Below are 17,400 nucleotides of genomic sequence, written 5' to 3'. Positions count from 1 at the left end.
CTGGCCTGCAGGCAGGGCCGTGGGTAGAGTCTGCACACGAGCCTTGTCAGGACCAGTAAGACTTGTTAGCAGCCTCAGGGTCATGTGGGGCCTTTAGTAACTCCCGTGTCAGTATTTACAAAATCCATGTGATTGATTATTTTCCTCCATTAAGTACATAGGAGGGCATATTTTGAAAGCAACAGAATCTATCAATGACAGAGCAGACAGAAGTGAGAAGACTATTAACATTCTGCTATTAAAAATTTGCCATTAAAACCCACTCCTTTCTTAATCCATAAAATTACCTGTGAAATATTTGTCAGTTGTTTGTTTCTTTGGTTGTTGTTTGGCTTTGTTTTTGGCTTTTTTACTTAACAAATGGTGGTATTTTGAATTAGAAACTCATTTGATTGGCAATATTTTCATTAAACATACATGTGTCTCATGTCTTATCACACAGGGTGTAAGTGCAAGGCTCAGGCTCAGGGAATCTTCTTTAGCAGCCTGAAGTGGTAAGGTTATCTGTCCTATTTACTATTCCAAAACCGACTATTTAAGAGAGTCTTTCTTAATGCTTGTCATTTATTACCTCAGCTGCCTGCTTCAGAGTATTTAAGAACAAGCCACTACCAGCTTGGAGATCTGCCTGAAGAACTGCAACATCAAACTTCTATGGCTGCTCATGATTGTAGGTAATTACGATTGTGGAGTATGTCTGTATATAACGGAAAGGTGCTTATTTTGTCTTCACAGAAACTAGAGAAGTGAAATTTCGTGCTGTCACTACCCATCTGACTTGCTGTAACTGCCTCCAGACTGGACAGGGAGGATCAATATTTTTTTTTTCCTGATGCTTACTAGGGGGTTGGCAGTACTTACATTCTGGTTAACTTCAAATGAATGCTGTTACTTGGAAAGAGAAAATTACCTCCTGGATTTAGTGTTTCAGGAAATCTAATACTTCTGGCATTGTGCTTGTAAAATTACCTCAGTTGCAACACTGGCAAGTCAAAACCAGTAATTCAGGAAAAAATACAGTTTTACTGTAACTAGAAAGGTACAATGAAAGTGATTTCATAATTATCATTTTCCTCACCTAGCTACCGTTGTATAACAGCTGACAGGACAATCAGTCAAGCTGCCTGGGGTGGCATTGCTGCTGAGGAGTCCATGTGAAACCCCTGTGGAGTAGCTGAAAATACCACCTAGGGCAGCCTTCACAAAGAGTCAGCTTGTTATGGGGTGGGCTTTAACTCATTTCTCCATGGCTTGGCTCATGCTTCCCATGTTAGATATTGCTGCAGCCTAAGGGAACCTTTTCTCTGATGTCCAGATTTTGCTAGGACACTTAGTAATGTGCTGAGCCTCAGCAGCCTGCTAGCCACCTCTACAACCTCCAGTTTTTCATTCTCTCTCTTGTATTAGGGGTCCCCAAAGAGGACAGAGTATTCCAGATGTGTCCTCAAAAGTACAGAGTGGTGGGGGATAGCCACTTGATGTGCTGGCCAGGCTCTTTCTAATGCAGCCTGCTGTTACTCTGGCCACTGATGAAGATTTACATTCAGTTTATTTTACCTCTCACACCTGAACAAATTGGGTTACATTGCAAATAATTTTGAACATGTGTCTAAACTGATGCAGGTCCAGAACTAAGAGATGGTTAAATTCTGCTTGGAATAGAAGCGTTAATGAAGTATCACAAGAAGTGTCACCAGCAGGTCAAAGGAGGTGATCCTGCCCCTCTACTCTGCTCTCGTAAGACCTTGCTTGAAGTATTGTGTACAGTTCTGGTCTCCTCAACATGAGAAGGACACGGAGCTGTTGGAGCAAGTCCAGAGGAGGCCACGAGGATGATCAGGGGCTGGAGCACCTCCCATATGGAGACAGGCTGAGAACATTGGGGCTGTTCAGCCTGGAGAAGAGAAGCTGCGTGGAGACCTCAGAGCAGCTTCCAGTGTCTGAAGGGGGCTACAAGGATGCTGGAGAGGGACTCTTCATCAGGAACTGTAGCGACAGGACAAGGGCTAACAGGTTCAAACTGAAACAGGGGAAGTTCAGGTTGGATGTAAGGAAGAAGTTCTTTACTGTGAGGGTGGCGAGGCACTGACACAGGTTGCCCAAAGCAGTGGTGAAGGCTCCATCCCTGGCAGTGTTCAAGGCCAGGCTGGACAGAGCCTTGGGTGACATGGTCTAGTGTGAGGCGTCCCTTCCCCTGGCAGGGGTTGGAACTGGATGATCTTAAGGTCCTTTCCAACCCAAACCATTCTGTGATTCTATGATTCTGTTGATGCTATGTTACATTTTGTACCTGGATTTCTGAAAGAAGGAATATAAATATGAAGGTGGGTACTACACACTGAATGAAAAAGCAGTTCTCAGGCAACCCTCAGTCTGAAGTAAACGATAAAATCCTCTAAAGTCAGTAAGCTCCTTCAGGTTTTTTATAATCCCAGTGGATTAAAAAACACTGATGATGATGATAATGGTACCTGACCAAGTAAACATGGTGTGGAGCAAACTCGAACAAAGCTGGGAAAAACTAGCAAATACTGGGCAAAGATATCAACTGTGTAACAGAGGTAAAAGGGCAGCAGACGCAGCTGTGAGCGTGATCCTGGGAAGATCACAGTCGGGCAAAGTACACATATAGAGCTTGTCAGAATGGCAGATTTCTGGGAAGGGGAATAGCCTCCTATCTTCCTCTTTTTTTTTTCCATGAGGTATACGGGGAGATGGAACAGTACGTAAATAGATAAGAGAACACTGAGATCAAGGCTGCTCTCCTCACCTTATTTCTCATACTGGCAAAAATTACCTTGCAAGACCATAAACTTTGACCAGCTAGATGACCAAATATGTTACAATGTTTTTCTCCCTGCTGTGGGAATTCAAGGCCTTTTCTTACATCCTTATCCATGAAAATTAGGAGTATCGAAAACTGAATGTCATTGAGTTTACTCAGTGTAAACCAGAAGTGAGATCAGAGTTAGAAAATGCTTTTCTATGACTTTCCAAAGTTCTAGAGCTAGCTGAAGTAGGTTCAGGAGCAAAACGCACTTGATCCTAGCTGTTTTCTGTAATAATATCAAAGACCATTTCTGAGAGAACTGAAAATGGATATGGTGTCTGAAAAGTAAGCTATGAGGAAGTGTGTACTTGGAGGAGGAAAACTGAAAACAGGTTTCAACAGCAGTGAAGTTTTCTATTGAGAAAAGGATAAATGCTACAGCAAATTTACAAATAGCATTAGTATTACCTTTTTTAAAAAAATGTATATAACTTTGCATTAAGCATCACTAGGCCACAAGCTGGTGCATGCTATGTTCACAAGGATGTGGTTGTGTCCCCCTCCGGTTCTGAGAGTCAGTATATACAAAGTGAATAAAGTAACTCAAACGGAAACTGAATAAACAGGGGAACTTCAGGTACTCTTTGTGTTTTTAATAGCATAGGATGCGATCAAGGATTTTCTCCACATGAAAGGAAATGATTCCTACAGAGTTCTTATGGCAAACACTCCGCAGGTACTCCTGTGCCCTGATTATATCTTCTGTGTTCTTCATGCCTTTGTTTCTATATTCTCATGCTCAGCAGTGAGTGTAATTATGAATGCCTGTCACTTGTTTAAACAAATGCTTTGTTTGGCAACCTTTGTTTTCCTGCTGCTGATGCAGCTGCAAAATTGTGTGCACAGTGTGTTAATTTTTTACCTTTGATGCTATGGTAAGGGGTTTTTTTTCCTAACAAAAAAAAAAAGGAAACCAATGAATGAGATGATAGATACCAATCTCTCCTGATCCACACAAAATGTGAAAGCAGCAACTTCCTTAGGAAACAATAGTAAATGAATGCTGATACAACGGTAAAATAAGCTAGATATTTCCTGGAACCACATGATTCTTCATAACATGACAGAGAAAAGTTAGCACATACATAAAATGTGAGAGAGAAAAAGACTAAAAAAAAAAAAAAAAAAAAGGATGACAAAGGTGAGGAAATAAAACAACAAAGAATTATTTTATTTGGGACAACAGGCTAAGAGGGTGACAGGATGTATCTTCTTCCATAAAATTAAAAAATTAAATTGATATACTAGCACTCTGAAGTTCTTATTCATTCTTATAAGGGGGAAGGAAAGTGAGCGTGGATTTGACATAGGCATTTGAGCAAGTTACCATGGTTTAAATCAGAATATAACTTAGAGTATATCTATTTTTTCCCGGTGCTTGCTCATGGGCAGTCACTTACACCATGGTAAAGTGAAGTCTTCATTCATTGGACGGGGACTTACTTACACTGAATTTCATTACATTATTGCAGAAATATTCAGGTGAGCACATTTTTGAAAGCACATAAAGCTTAGGAGATTGGGAAGCACAGGAAACAATTATCCTTAGTTAGTAATTCGTGTGTTGGTACTGTAAATTAAAGATTAAACCCAAATTTGGGCTTTCTGATTGAAGCACGAAGGAGGTCTCCTCTATTAGGTTGTGAACAGGAAGATTTGTTTCTTCTGCTGTATACAAATGTTTTCTGTCATAGTTCATGCTGCGTGAAGAGTAGGTTGTATCTAGCTGTGTCAGTCACAAGGGGAAGAAGGGACAGGCTGTGATAACAGTCTTTTCATGATTTATTGGTGTAGTTCAAAATTTTAAAAATGATAGGGAAAAAATCTTACCGATCTCTGGTAAAGACAGAAAAAATCCCTTACAAATGGTGAGTTAATTGCATATTCTGGATTGCTGTAATGATGAGAGCAGACAGACTCACTAGCAGAAGGCAGTGCTGCAACCCTTCTCATTGATAAATTGCTGTATTATTTTCTTATTATGTTGCTGTCTGTGATCAAAGATGCAGACATCAGCTGGATCCTGCCAGCATTTCCTGCAGTTAATTTGACGACTATAGGTGAATAGTATAATTGGTTTACTATTAAACCAATTATACTATTGGTTTAATAGTAAAAGTGACAGTGAAAGTCTTTGTGGTTTGTATCGTTTTAGGTGAGAAATGATTTACTGGCAGTACAGAGAGAAGCGGGATCTCACATCCTCATCAGAATGTGGATTAATAATCTCAGGGAGCGAATATACTGATGAGAAAACAGGACAGCTTTGACATCAGAGTTGGTTTATGATGCCAAAGGCTTTTACTAGGAACTTTCCATAGCAGGTAGTACATTGGTATTTGTATCACTGGTTTCCTAGCTGGGACACGGCAATTGCTTGAGTGTGGCAGAAACTGTTTGGCACATCTGTTGCAGGGCAAATTTGTGCAGCAAAGCGTGAAATAATCCTGAGTGAAAAGTCAGTTTATAAATAGTTTAACCTTTGAACTTCCTAATCTGCTTGTGAAGGAAGAGAACACAGCAAATAAATCAACAGACTCGGCTGAACAGTTACAAATCTGGAAGCAGAAGCAAGGTTTTTCCTAACACACTGGTTGTTAATTCGAAGGATCATGAGGACTCCTTAATAGAGAAAACGCCAGCTTGAGAAGTCCCTCTAAGCACTTTCAAAGATGTGACTCATCAGCATAAATTTCCCTGCCTGAAACACAAACCCCCTCAAGTCCTGTTCTCTGACTCCATAACTTCCAGACAGATGAGCAGGAGGAATTGCTGGTCCCCTGGGATCAGCACTTTGGAGTTTTTGTGACGTGCACCATTTCATTTCGTACAGGTACAAAGTCCTGCTGTGGACATCTTGAGTTTGAACATGACAAAGGTACAGTGTGTGAGAACAGCATAACAAATCACTGGCCCGACTGCCAGGGCAACAGCTACGCTTAGCCACAGACTTGTACGTGTTGGGGTGGCCAATTACAGTGGAACCAGATGGATTCAGTTGCACATCATGATGTTGCAAAACGGGACTGAGCATCTCATTTAAAGAGTATTTTTATGCAGAAGCCTGAAAGTCATCTCTGGCTCTGCTGAAGCTGAAAAATGGAAGTATGGTGACGGTCTTGTTTGGGCAACACTGCGATATATAAGGATGTAGTAAAATAATCTTATCTTTGTCATCTTTCAGAGCTAATTGCATACTTCCTCCATGCTTCCATTTTGTGCTTTTGCATATATTTATCATTCCCAGTAGGTTAACAGAAGGTTTTCCACCTTCGCCCAGTCATTCTGTTCTCACACCAAATGCAGGAACAAAGCAACAGAAGAATCACTCTGATGAGCTAATTTAGCAAATTCCCACTTGCTGCCTGCTCTTCAGCTGTGTTCGCATGCATGGTGACATTTTTCTCCTTAATGTGACAGCTTACATTCAGATCATCCCATCTCAGCGATGTGAGCGCTCAGGAGCCATTTGAGCGGGGAGAAATGTAATGGAAGGATTAGAGAAAGGGAACATGCACGGAAGGGGAACGTGTCAGTGAACGGCTCAGTGCAGGCAGTTCTCAAGGTGCAGATACATGTTTGATCTGCTTGTTTGGACAAGCTCTGCTGGTCAAAGCCTGTGTCTACGTTGCCTGGCAGGTCTGGAAACACTTAATAAAGAAGAGATGTAGCACAGGAGTTCACGATAGCCTTGAGACACCATCAGAGCAGGATGGCTGGGCCATGGGCCACAGGACATGGGTCACCACCACACAATACATTTGGCTGCCTCGGCCAAACACTGACAGGTCCATCTTCAGGACAAGAGAAGGCTCGGGGTGGGGGGCCTTATCGCTCTCTACAACTACCTGAAGGAAGGTTGTAGTGAGCTGGGTGTCACCCTCTTCTCCCAAGTAATGAGTGATAGGACAAGAGGAAACGGCCTCAAGCTGCACCACAGGAGGTTTAGGTGGAGATGACGAACAATTCCTTCCCCAAAGGGTGCTCAGGCATTGGAACAGGCAGGGCAGTGATGGAGGCACCGTCCCTGCAAGTGTTCACACACCGTGTAGCCGAGGCCTCAGTGCCATGGGTTAGTGGTGGCCTCGGCAGTGCTGGGCAACGGCTGGACTCGACCTTAAAGGTCTTTTCCAACCTCATCGATTCTATAATTCTATGACCACCACCCGGGGCGCACTCAGGACCCTGCTGTCGACCCAGGAGGGTTTTGCGGAGCCCTGGGGGTTGCGGCAGCGCAGGGCTATGCGGTGCCTTGGGGCTCAGTGTGGAAGCAGGGGTGCAAAGCGTGGGGCGACAGTGCGGACTACCACTCCCGGCATGCCCTGCTCCAGCCGCGTGTACTACAGGTCCCGGCCTGCTCGATAAGGGGCGTTCCCGCCGTTGCCTCTGCGTTGCCCTCTGGGAATTGTAGTCTTCCCTCTGCGGCTCACTCGGTGAAGTGCGGCCGCGTGGCCGCGCCCTTCCCCCTTACGCCTGCGCGGCCACTCGGGGCGGGCGGGGGTCCGAGCGGGCGCATCGCGGCGGCGCCTGCGCGCTTAGGGAAGGGAGATCTCTCGCGAGGAAGGACGCCATTATCGCAGCCGCTCGACAAACACCACGAGAATTCGGCACCGCACACGGTAACCGCGGCGCCCCGCGGCCGGACGGCTGGGGATGAGCTCCCCCGGGGGGGGCCTGGCGCCGGGCGTGTAGCTCCGGCCCTCCCGCTCCTCACACCGCTTGCCCGAGCACCCGGGCCGCGAGGCGGCTGCTCCGGGGAGGGGCCGAGCTGAAGCGGGGGGGCCCGCGGGCTCCCGCCCCCCTCAGCCGGACAGGGCTGGGGGGGGGAGCGGAGGGGGGGAAGCGAGTAAGGGACTCGCCTCCTCCCGCCGTGGGACGCCGGAGCTGGGCCCTCCGCGGGGGGCTCCTCGTCGTCGCCTCGCTCCCTGCCTGCTTTCTCCGCGCCCAGGCCTGGGGGGGTCACCCCCTTGCTGTGGGGCTCCTTCTACCGCTGCCGGGGCGCTCGGCACCCCTGCGGGGCGGCGTTCGAGGTGGAGGGTCTGCTCTGTCTGCGAGCACCGTGCGCTCCTTTCCCCGCTCCGTCTCCCCCGACGGTTGTGTTTCCCCGGGCTGAAGGACGGGGCAGGTCGGAGCTCTCCCGCCCTCCGTCCCTTGGGCCGCGCTGCAGGCACGGTTTGGGGAAGGGGCATCGCCGGCAGCGCTCTCTCTCCCGGTCCCTGCCGCAGCAGAGTGTCAGTGGCTGGTGACATTGGTGCTGCCGCCTCCCTTTGCTGCTGGGAGGTAGCGGTAATGGAGAGGGGCTCCTGCTTTTCACATGCCTGCGAGTGCGTCTGTGTGGGAAAACAGTCTCCCGAGGTGCTGTTTTGCGTGTGTGGACATTGAGTCGCAGTGAGGGTTTTTCACATCCTTAGCGGGGTTGGTATTTTCTAGTCTTTTCCTACCAGTGGTCTGTTTGACAACACACTCGGTCTTCCCTGATTTGCAATTCAAGTGTTGCTTTTTTTTAAATTATTTTTAAATCCTTTTATAGTGGGAAGTTGGGTGCTTAACCAAATATAGTCATTTTACCCTGCTATATAGTTTATTTTTAGAGCTCTCGAGGGAAGATTTTTTTTAAGTAAACAAGTTTGGAGGGGTATTAGCAACTGAGTGATTGCTTCAGTGGAAGCAGCTTTCAACTTGTAAAATGAGTTTGGAACGATTTTTACTAAATTTTTTGCTTTCTGTGTGAGGTTTCCGTAGATATAGTACCCTGTTGATGTCAGGCTTTCAAGAAGAAGACATACACTTTATAGGATTTACATACCCAAGCAAGAGCTTAAAACAACAGACAAAACCCAAACAATCCCTTTGTCTTAATAATTTTGTAGCAGTGCCACTTGAAATGATTTTCTCTGTTGGAAAGTGTTAATATACATTTAAAATGGGTGTCCATAGAAATCAACCAGAAGAACAAGAATTTGATTCTGAAACTGAGCCTTATTTCGTACATTAAATGACATCTTGGCAGTAGATTGGTTTTCAATAATACATGAAAAGATGTTCCAAAGAAAGAGCAGTTTATTGAAGAGAGTAAAAAAGGCTGAATTTGGATTTGGGAAATGTTCCATCTCTTTCAGAGAATGAAAATATTTTGTATCTTTTTTCCTTTGTTTTGTTATTTATAATCTCTTTTACAGTAACAGTAACTGGCTTTAATGCCTTAATTATCCAGCCATGTTTAACTTGTGTGGTTGGTTACAGGACAGGTTTTTAATTTTAAGGTTGTTTTAAAGGAGAAATAGATAAATAGTGCTTTGAGTAATTGAGTAACAACATTAAGAATATAGTAGTAATATAGCGAGCGCTGATGATCAGTGTTCACAGTTGGAAAGGTTCCATCAGCACATGTTCTGCTGAGCATATTTGCAAAAGGCTTGTTTCCTGCCTGTGCTGTTTTTAACACAGTGCAACATACTTGTTCTGTAGTGGTTTGGAGTGATGAGGTGAAGAAAGATGAGCTTATAGTCATAGCCCCACGTAACCACAAGTGCTGCTTGCATGTTTAGCTTGATTTTTGGGAGGAGGAGTGCTGTGGGATTCAGACCCACATTGTTGACAGTAATACACTCGCATTTGCAAGGACTTAAGGCTGTCTCTGGTCTTTATCTTGAGCTTTTCCCTAAACATGTAAAGCCTTGTTTGTGCAGGAAGAATATGTGCCTTTATTGTGTCAGAACTTGAATGTCTTCAGATCGTTCATTGAAGAGTGCCTTGAACTGAAATGGCTGTGATGTTCATTAGAAAGTAAAGACTCTCTCAGTACATTCATTCTGAAAGGAGATGGGTGTTTCTCTGTGCACAGAAGCTCTTGTCCCAGAGATGTACAGAAACACGAGCACAAGCTTTATGTGAAGTAAGAATGAGCTGCTTGTAGGAGGAGACAATGCAAAGCTAATGATTAGAGTTAGAACAACAACATGTCTATGTATATACTAAACTTTGCCAATAAAATTTTTTTCACAGATTTGATTTCTTTTAGTTTGAAACTTGACGTTTAGTTGTGAACCTCTGAAGTAATTTCGTTTTCTGTTTTTGGTTTTGTTTTTTTTTTCTACGTATCATTAAAAGGCTAACTTTTTTTTTTTTAAGTAAAAATAAAAAGAATAAAAAGTCTTTAACATCATGTCAAACACTTGTTTCCTTCCAGTTTTAGGTTTGTAAAACTGTTGTTAAGCATTTGGTTTTGCCTGCCATTGTTAGACTCATGTTAAGACATTAAGCAATAGTGCACAGAAGGATTAACCTCATAAAATCTTTTGCATTGGGACTTTAAATAAAATAATTTGTTATGTTGTCTGTTGAACGAAATTATTTTATCTTTGCTTCCTGTTTGTAAAACCCTTAGACCACTTAAGGGATAAATACATTAATTTCAAATTTTCCTGTATTTTATGACGGAAAAAAGAATGCATCTCTCATATCCATGGAGTGACTTCACAGCAACTATAAGGTTGAATTCCCCTTCCTTCACTGCTCCTTAGACACAAACATGTCTGTTACTACCAAGATACTTCTCTTAACATTTCATGAATATGAGGTCTTGTAAGTTTAAAGCTGGAATTACTCTCTTGTTTTCCTGGAGGTGGGAGGGGGAATGTTGAAAGAGGATCAGACTGTACTAATGACAGTGTTTCAGAATGTGAAGAACTGCTTGCTCTGTGTTTTTCTACTGCAATGATGCTCCTGAGTTTATTTTCACAAGTATTTTTGGTAAGAATTTTAAAATACTAGTGTTATCCCTGTGTTTTAAAACAGCACTAAGGTCTGTTTCTTCATCTTGAATGTTTCCTTTTTCTAGATAGCTACAGGAGGTAAATCTGTTACAAGACTCTTGAGTAAGCAGATTATTTGCTGCTGATTTTATTTGCCATCATGCTTTTTGGTAGTAGAAGCCTATGCCAATGTTGGGATCCATCCTTGTTCTTCCTGGAATTGCTAGATGGCAAAGTTTTTCCAGTGTATAGAAGATCAGCAGCATGCATACTAGTTAAAATATAAAATGGTAAAAAAAAAATATAAATTATATTATGCACTTCTGTTGTCAAAGATTGTACTTTAGGTAAGCCAAACACAGTAGAATAAAGCATTTTACAGGTACTTCCCTGCAACTAAGAGAAGTGCTTCTCATAGTGCATACCGGTCTTTGGATGGCTGCTACCTTTAAACTAAACAACTTTCCAAAGCAAAGCCTCTAAATGGTACAGCAAAGCCTCGTTCCTTCAATGAGGCCATCTAACTGGAAGGTTCCAGTATTAGAAAGTCTTAATTCTTTCTGCCAATGGAGAACGTGCACTAAGCAAGGTTCCTGCTGAAAGAGGTCAAGTTGAGGTGCAGGTCTTATTCCCACATCCTGACTCCACATTTATTTTTTGTTTTTGCAAAAGAGCTAGTTTTAACATGGTGAAGGAATATGACAGTCAAAGGAAAAGAGACTCCTGGCATAGTATCTAGTGCTCCATTTCAGGGATGTCAAATGATGTTTTGGGGTAGAGCACCTGTGGCATGCACACAGTGTCTTGGAGCCAAGGAGAGGAGCAGATCTGGATGTAGGACAGTTGAGCCTGGTGGAAGTTGCTCTTCACCAGTGCTGTTTTGCAATCCAGTGGGGGGCAAGATGTTTCCCTTGGCAGTAGTTGGAATTTCACTGTTGGGGACTTTTGTGTAGACCAAGCATAGTGGTAGTTGTTAATGTGTAGCCGTAACATTGGAGCTGTGCTTGTATTTCTGGGGGTACCCATGGCTTGAGTACAGCTGCAGGATTCAGGGCATAGGTACTTTTCACATTTTTATCTAGACAGTGATGGCCATTTCTGCAGTGTGTCAGCAGAAACATACAAACAGTTTTCTGCACTAAATAAAGTTTCTAAATGATCCTTTACTTGGCTTCAAGTAGGTAACTTTCTTTATAAGTGAAAAATATGGGTGGTGTTAAACTTGGAGAGGTCTGTGTCAGAGTCAGTTTTTCATTTGATCAAAGAGGTACATGCTTATATCTGCCTCCTTCTGTGAATTCCGTATGAAATGGACTCTGAATTTACTGATATTTCTAACTCTTTAAAGCAAATAATAGCCTCCAGCCTAAACCTGATGTTTATGAAAGTGCATAATTAGATTTTTTTTTGAATGAATTAAAAAAGTTCAGTTCTATCTAGCATAACTTAATTTTTTTTTTTCCTGTTCTTCATGCTTTTCCTAAGAAAGCATGCGATTGTGGGGAAAAAAATGTAATAGAACACATCGTGGATAATTTCTGATAAATCAAAGAAGAAACTCATTTAACATCGTCCTCCCCCCAGCTATCATACAGTTTTTAGCAACATATTTGAAAGTAATAATTTCCTGTTTGCAGTAAATTGCAGTGTTTGATCTGTGAAGTGAAGTGATATTTGCTTTGGTGGAGTTAGTAATACAAGATGTGGTTCACTAGTTCAGTCCTTTAGGTGGAACTTGTGTCTAGCTCAGGTTTCTTTTCTATCCTGTATGGTTGCCAGCTTATTCTTCACTCAGTGTTTCTTCTAGCTCTGTTTATAAACCTGCAATAAATGTTGTTGGAAGGTTTGAAGAACCACAGGCTCTTCTGGTAATGTAACTGTTGGGATGTGGTCATTGATGCCAAAACTGGCGATAAGCCTTTCTTCTCCTGGAGTCAGCATATCCCGTGGTGCATTGATGCACTTCTCCCACTTAGGCAGAGCCCAGCCGCACTGAAGCTTCGTGACTCTTGAGGGCTTCTGGAAGAGGAGATTTTCCTGGAAAATTTCTTCGACTCAAATCTGTCCTTTGGTAAACATTTCTTATTAATTGCATTGAGATAATGTCTTTGCCATGTCAGTGGTCTTTTATAGTGTAAAGTACCATCTGTGATACTATTCATTAAGCTGTTTTCTTGTATACAGATATTTATCCGAGGGGGCAAATGTTACTTTGTGACACTGAAATGATTGGACAACATAACGAAAAACTGGGCTTTCAGAGGCGCAAGTTGAAAACAATGCGGATTTCCTTAAAATCTCTTTATTTCCCATCTTTTGATCTTGATCTTTACTTTCAGTCTTGCAAAAGGGAAATGAACTTAAATAATTGCCTAGATGTTCACAAATATCAAATGTAAAATAGAATTAAAGCATTAAACAGGAAGGAAATTTATGGGATAGCTACTTAATCTTGAAATGGTTAATGAAGCTACGAGAGATGTGTGCAAGTGCTTTTATCAGGTACAAATTATTATGTAGGTGGTCAGCATTCAGAAGCTTCATTTATTCAGCAAGTTTGAGCAAGTGTTTTAATATTAATAAATGTTTTCACCACCTCCTCTCTCTTGTTAACACCTGACAGATTTTTAGAATTGTTATTTTTAGTTGCATCCCTTTTGCTAGGCTCTTTATTTCCCACTTTGCAAAGGGGATTCAAGTATGGAATAAGGAGCTGGTATCTAGATCTGTTGTTCTTACACATATATTCCTTAAAATCCTTTTGAGTCGAGCCAGCAGTTGTACAGAAAGCGTCTCAAAGACTTTGATCACTGCACAGTATTGTTAGCTAGAAAGCAGCTACAAATGTTTCATGTAGAGTCTTAAAGAACATTGCAGCTTTTGGGCATCTGCTTCATGTGGGAAATTAGAGTTGAAATTTCTGAGGGTTATGTCAGTCTATGCCATTAAGACTTAAAAATGTTTTACTATCAGTACACTTTCTTCCCCCCACTAAAAATGAAGTAATGAAACTCAGATTTGATAGAAGTTGTATTCGCCAAAGCCTTTGCTGATGTTCAAGTTCAGGGTCAAATATCTGGTGATAAACTTGTTCCAGTCTACACATTCTTCCTGGGGGAAAACATGCGCCCTTGATCCTTTGTGAAGCAACTTATGTTTCATGAGCATAATGCAGCTCCCTCTGCTGCAAAGGAGGCTCAGCTGAAGAAGCTGAGCTGATGTTTGTAACAGATGTTTGTACTGCTTGTATGCTTTCTTCAAGCGTTTGATTCCTTCACAGCTTTTCTCATTCAGTTTCTTGACTATCTCTGTGGATCTTTTGAGTAGAAGAGGGGAAGCTCATTTGCAGTGTAACTTTCTCCTGCTGCTCATGAAAATTATGGTGTGGTGCAGGAATTTTGGATGATACCTGCTCTAACTTAGTGCCACAGTGATTTTGTAGCTGCTGATACTTCAGCTACTAGTGTTTTCTGGAGTATTGGCTTTCCAAAGAAAGCTCCCCTTTTCCTCCCGCCACTTCAGCTCTTACAGAGGAGTGACTTGAGATATTTAAAAATCCCTGTTGTTTTCTCTGCATTTCGCCTGCAAGAGGAGTAACATCAACTCTTTTAAAATAACCCCTTTTATTCAGGCAGATACTGCAACTTGGAGTTGCAAAAACTTATTGTTTTTTTCCCTTTCCTTTTTCCCTTTCCAGAAGAGAAAATTTAATTCTGAGTGTGCAGTGATCTCTTTGTGGACCAGTAGCACACATCGGACAAGACCTGTTGTTGCTGAATCTGTGGGCTACTGTGGATTCTTCCACGTTAAAAGTGTAACTTTTTAATGTCCTTCAAGTTTTGTGATGGAGAATAGGAAAGAAACACTCGGAATTCAAACACTGACGTACAGTGTTTTGGCAGCTGTATAATCAACTGAACTTGCTGCCTTAACCTTCAAGCAGAGCTTTGCTCTTTCTCATATGTTTAATGCTCTGTTAAGAGCTTTCTGCTTGCAGACAACATGAAAAGGAATTGGGGTGCCACTGTGGTTTTGTTCCAGTCATTTTTCTTGTTCATTTGGTTTTTTTTCAACTAGTAATAGCATTAGGATGGTTTTGGGCTTTGATTTTACCTGTTCAGCAGCAATGTCACTTTGCTAGGAACATCTGAAAGTAGTCCTGAATTGGAAATTTACAGGACCAGGTTTACTCTCTGAGGGTTGTTTCTGGCATGGAAAGGCACAAGGGTACAGCCATCTCTATGTGAAAACAGGCCCACTGAGTTAGGTGTGATGTCTTAAGGTATGCCTTGAACCTGATGTGGTGGGGCTGCCTTTGTTAATTGGAGTACATGCTGCAAGCGATTCAAGTCATAATCTCACCAGAAATACTTCTTTTTGCAATACTTGGGGGGTGTTTTGGAGTTTGAGGCACAAAAGAAAAAGACTTTGATCAGAGTGGCTCTAAAGATCTAAGATCTGCACTAGGTAATTCAGATTGTGTTAGGCAGCGGTTTGAAATTTTCAGAGTTAATATGAAGTGTCACTGAAAAATAGATCAAGAGGTTGTATATATATATGTATGTATATAAATAGTAGTAATTTCTAGCTTGAATGAAGGTATAGTTACCCAAAGTTCAGAGGGCATTTGGACTACCTATTTCAAAAAAAATTCTGATCATGGGTAGAAATTCCTTGGGACTGAGAGACACTTATATTTGAGTAACACAGTAAATTAATTCTGGAAGCTTTTTCTTTGAATTTAAGTACTTGCAGGGTTTTTTTGGAGCTGTTATTGATAAAGATTCTCCATCTAGTGGATGAAAACAATAAAACAACATGTCTATATCTGATTCTGCATACTGCTTGTGCTCTCTGGGCAGTCCTTGTTTTGTATTTGCTATACAAATTGTGCCTGGTGTTAACGACCTATGTCCTGAGTTATTAAACCGTGGTGCAGAAAACTGACCTCATAGATTGACCTCAGGAAACTGACCTAAGGCACAGAATCTGCAGACACTTGGGTATACTCTGGCTGTGTGGGTAGTCGCATTAGGTTCAATGGGATTCTTTGTCTGTAAAATTTGAATTCAGGCTTTTTTGCACCTGAAAGTGTAGTTGTAATAGGTGTTAATATATCCTTCCTAGCTCACTTGGGAATAATGATATCAAAGATGTGGCAGTGCAGGTGTTGGCACCTGACAGCAGCAAGAATATTTATACAAGGCCTACAGAGAATTTGTGCTTGAGTTGCTGGTGCATGTCGCCACACACTTGACAATGGTCATTCCTGTGTTAGGATTGTGGCCATTGGCAGTGGATTAGAAGAGTTAGAAAAAGACATTCAAACAAAGCAATGGCTTGTACCAGGTGGGTGGAAAAAACGGGGAATACTTCTAGGAGTAAATAAAATAATGGTAATAATTTGAACTTTCATAGCAATATTTAAGAATTTCTGCCTCCCTGCAAGATTTTGTACTCCAAAGAAATTTCAAGTTCCTTTATTCTTTGAGCAGCTGAGGTTTTTTTCTGTTGCTGTCTGTATTGTAAGTACTGGAGTCCTTCAGCATAACATCTCTGGGTGATATTTATTTTATATATCTGTCTCTGCTGTCCATGCTTTCACAGATAGGGAATGTTTCTGATATGTTTTGGGAGATAAACATGTTTTTCTGATCTTTGGCTGAACCAAAGATGTCTGTATATTATTCCATTAATTTTTTAAATTGTTAAACTAAAATGCTTGTGTAAGTATTTTTACTATGAAATTTACTTAAAATACAGTGTCTTTACTTGCCTTTTAAAGTGGATTGAGAATAAGGGTGAAAGCTGAATAGATGCTAAGAAAGATTAGAATATTTTCCTTTATACTTTTTAGTAGTAATAAAGTTTAAGGTCTGATCTCTTCTGCCCCCATTATCCTCCTGAAAGTGATTTTCAATTTCATATCCTGATAAGACTGCAACTTCAGAGAGTTGGAGCATAAGGGAGGCTGGTAGTGCTTGTATTTACAGTGCATTTAACCCTGCATGCTATTAAATTGCTGCTTTTTATTATGTTATTCCTCATCTGTTACAGTCCATTAACATTTGCACTGATGTGGCTTGTTGGGGAATTACTAATTAGCATAGGACGGACGGCTCTGTTCCAGCTGCCAGCTAAAGTGACTTTATCTTGGAGAAAAAGCCAGACTTTGGGATTATAAAAATGCTGCAAGTCACAGCACAAGACTAAAAGAGCTTTGTCAGGTTCTGAACCTTCTAATGCCCATGAATAAAATAACCTATTGCATTATACGAACATTTCCAGGTCTTTCCATGGGACTATTCATGGAGATTGTCTTCTGTGAAGAAACTACAAACTGGTTGATGCAGAACTGTTGCCAGGTTAGCCAGGCTTAAACCTGTGTGTGCTGGCTCACCTTTGTTAACACCATCATGTGAAAAATGTTGTTTGTACTTGGAGTGCCTTTTCGCTGGTCTTTCATCGTTTGCTTCCAGAGTGGATTTAATAGAGCTGCACAAAGGTGTTCTTGGAGTGGACTATTCTTTGCACAGAGACTTAAAGCTCAGTGGTCCTGCTGGGCTGTTTCCCTGGAGGTACAAGAACTCAGGGCGGTTGAACACACTTTATAAAGCAGCAGAGTTAACAAGTATTATGTATTATGTTCTCTACGGATCTTCACTTTCAGAGGGTGGATGATCTTTATACTGTAATCCTTTTACAGCATAAGGTCATTTTGCTTCTGCACAAAGTTGTCCTCACAGAGGATTAATCCTCTTGTGTGCCTGTAGCAGACACATTCTTATCATTGGGCTTCTCTTTGTACTTGAGCTG

The 17,400-nt window shown here is 41.8% G+C and overlaps 1 protein-coding gene across 4 annotated transcripts in view; it reads left to right on the top strand.

Annotated features, from left to right (window-relative positions):
- The first annotated feature begins 7,364 nt into the window (after positions 1-7,364).
- The window catches only part of BANP (BTG3 associated nuclear protein), a 153,906-nt gene continuing 143,870 nt past the window's right edge, over positions 7,365-17,400 (top strand). For all 4 annotated transcript variants that reach the window (XR_003989205.1, XM_030470514.1, XM_030470513.1 and 1 more), the window contains exon 1: positions 7,365-7,449. The gene's annotated coding sequence lies outside the window, so the exon portion shown is untranslated. The remainder of the gene's footprint in view (positions 7,450-17,400) is intronic.

The sequence above is a fragment of the Strigops habroptila genome, chromosome Z (assembly GCF_004027225.2).
Source record: "Strigops habroptila isolate Jane chromosome Z, bStrHab1.2.pri, whole genome shotgun sequence".
Lineage (NCBI taxonomy): Eukaryota > Metazoa > Chordata > Aves > Psittaciformes > Psittacidae > Strigops > Strigops habroptila.
The sequence above is the reverse complement of the archived record's forward strand: the minus strand, read 5'-3'. Positions and strand labels throughout refer to the sequence as shown.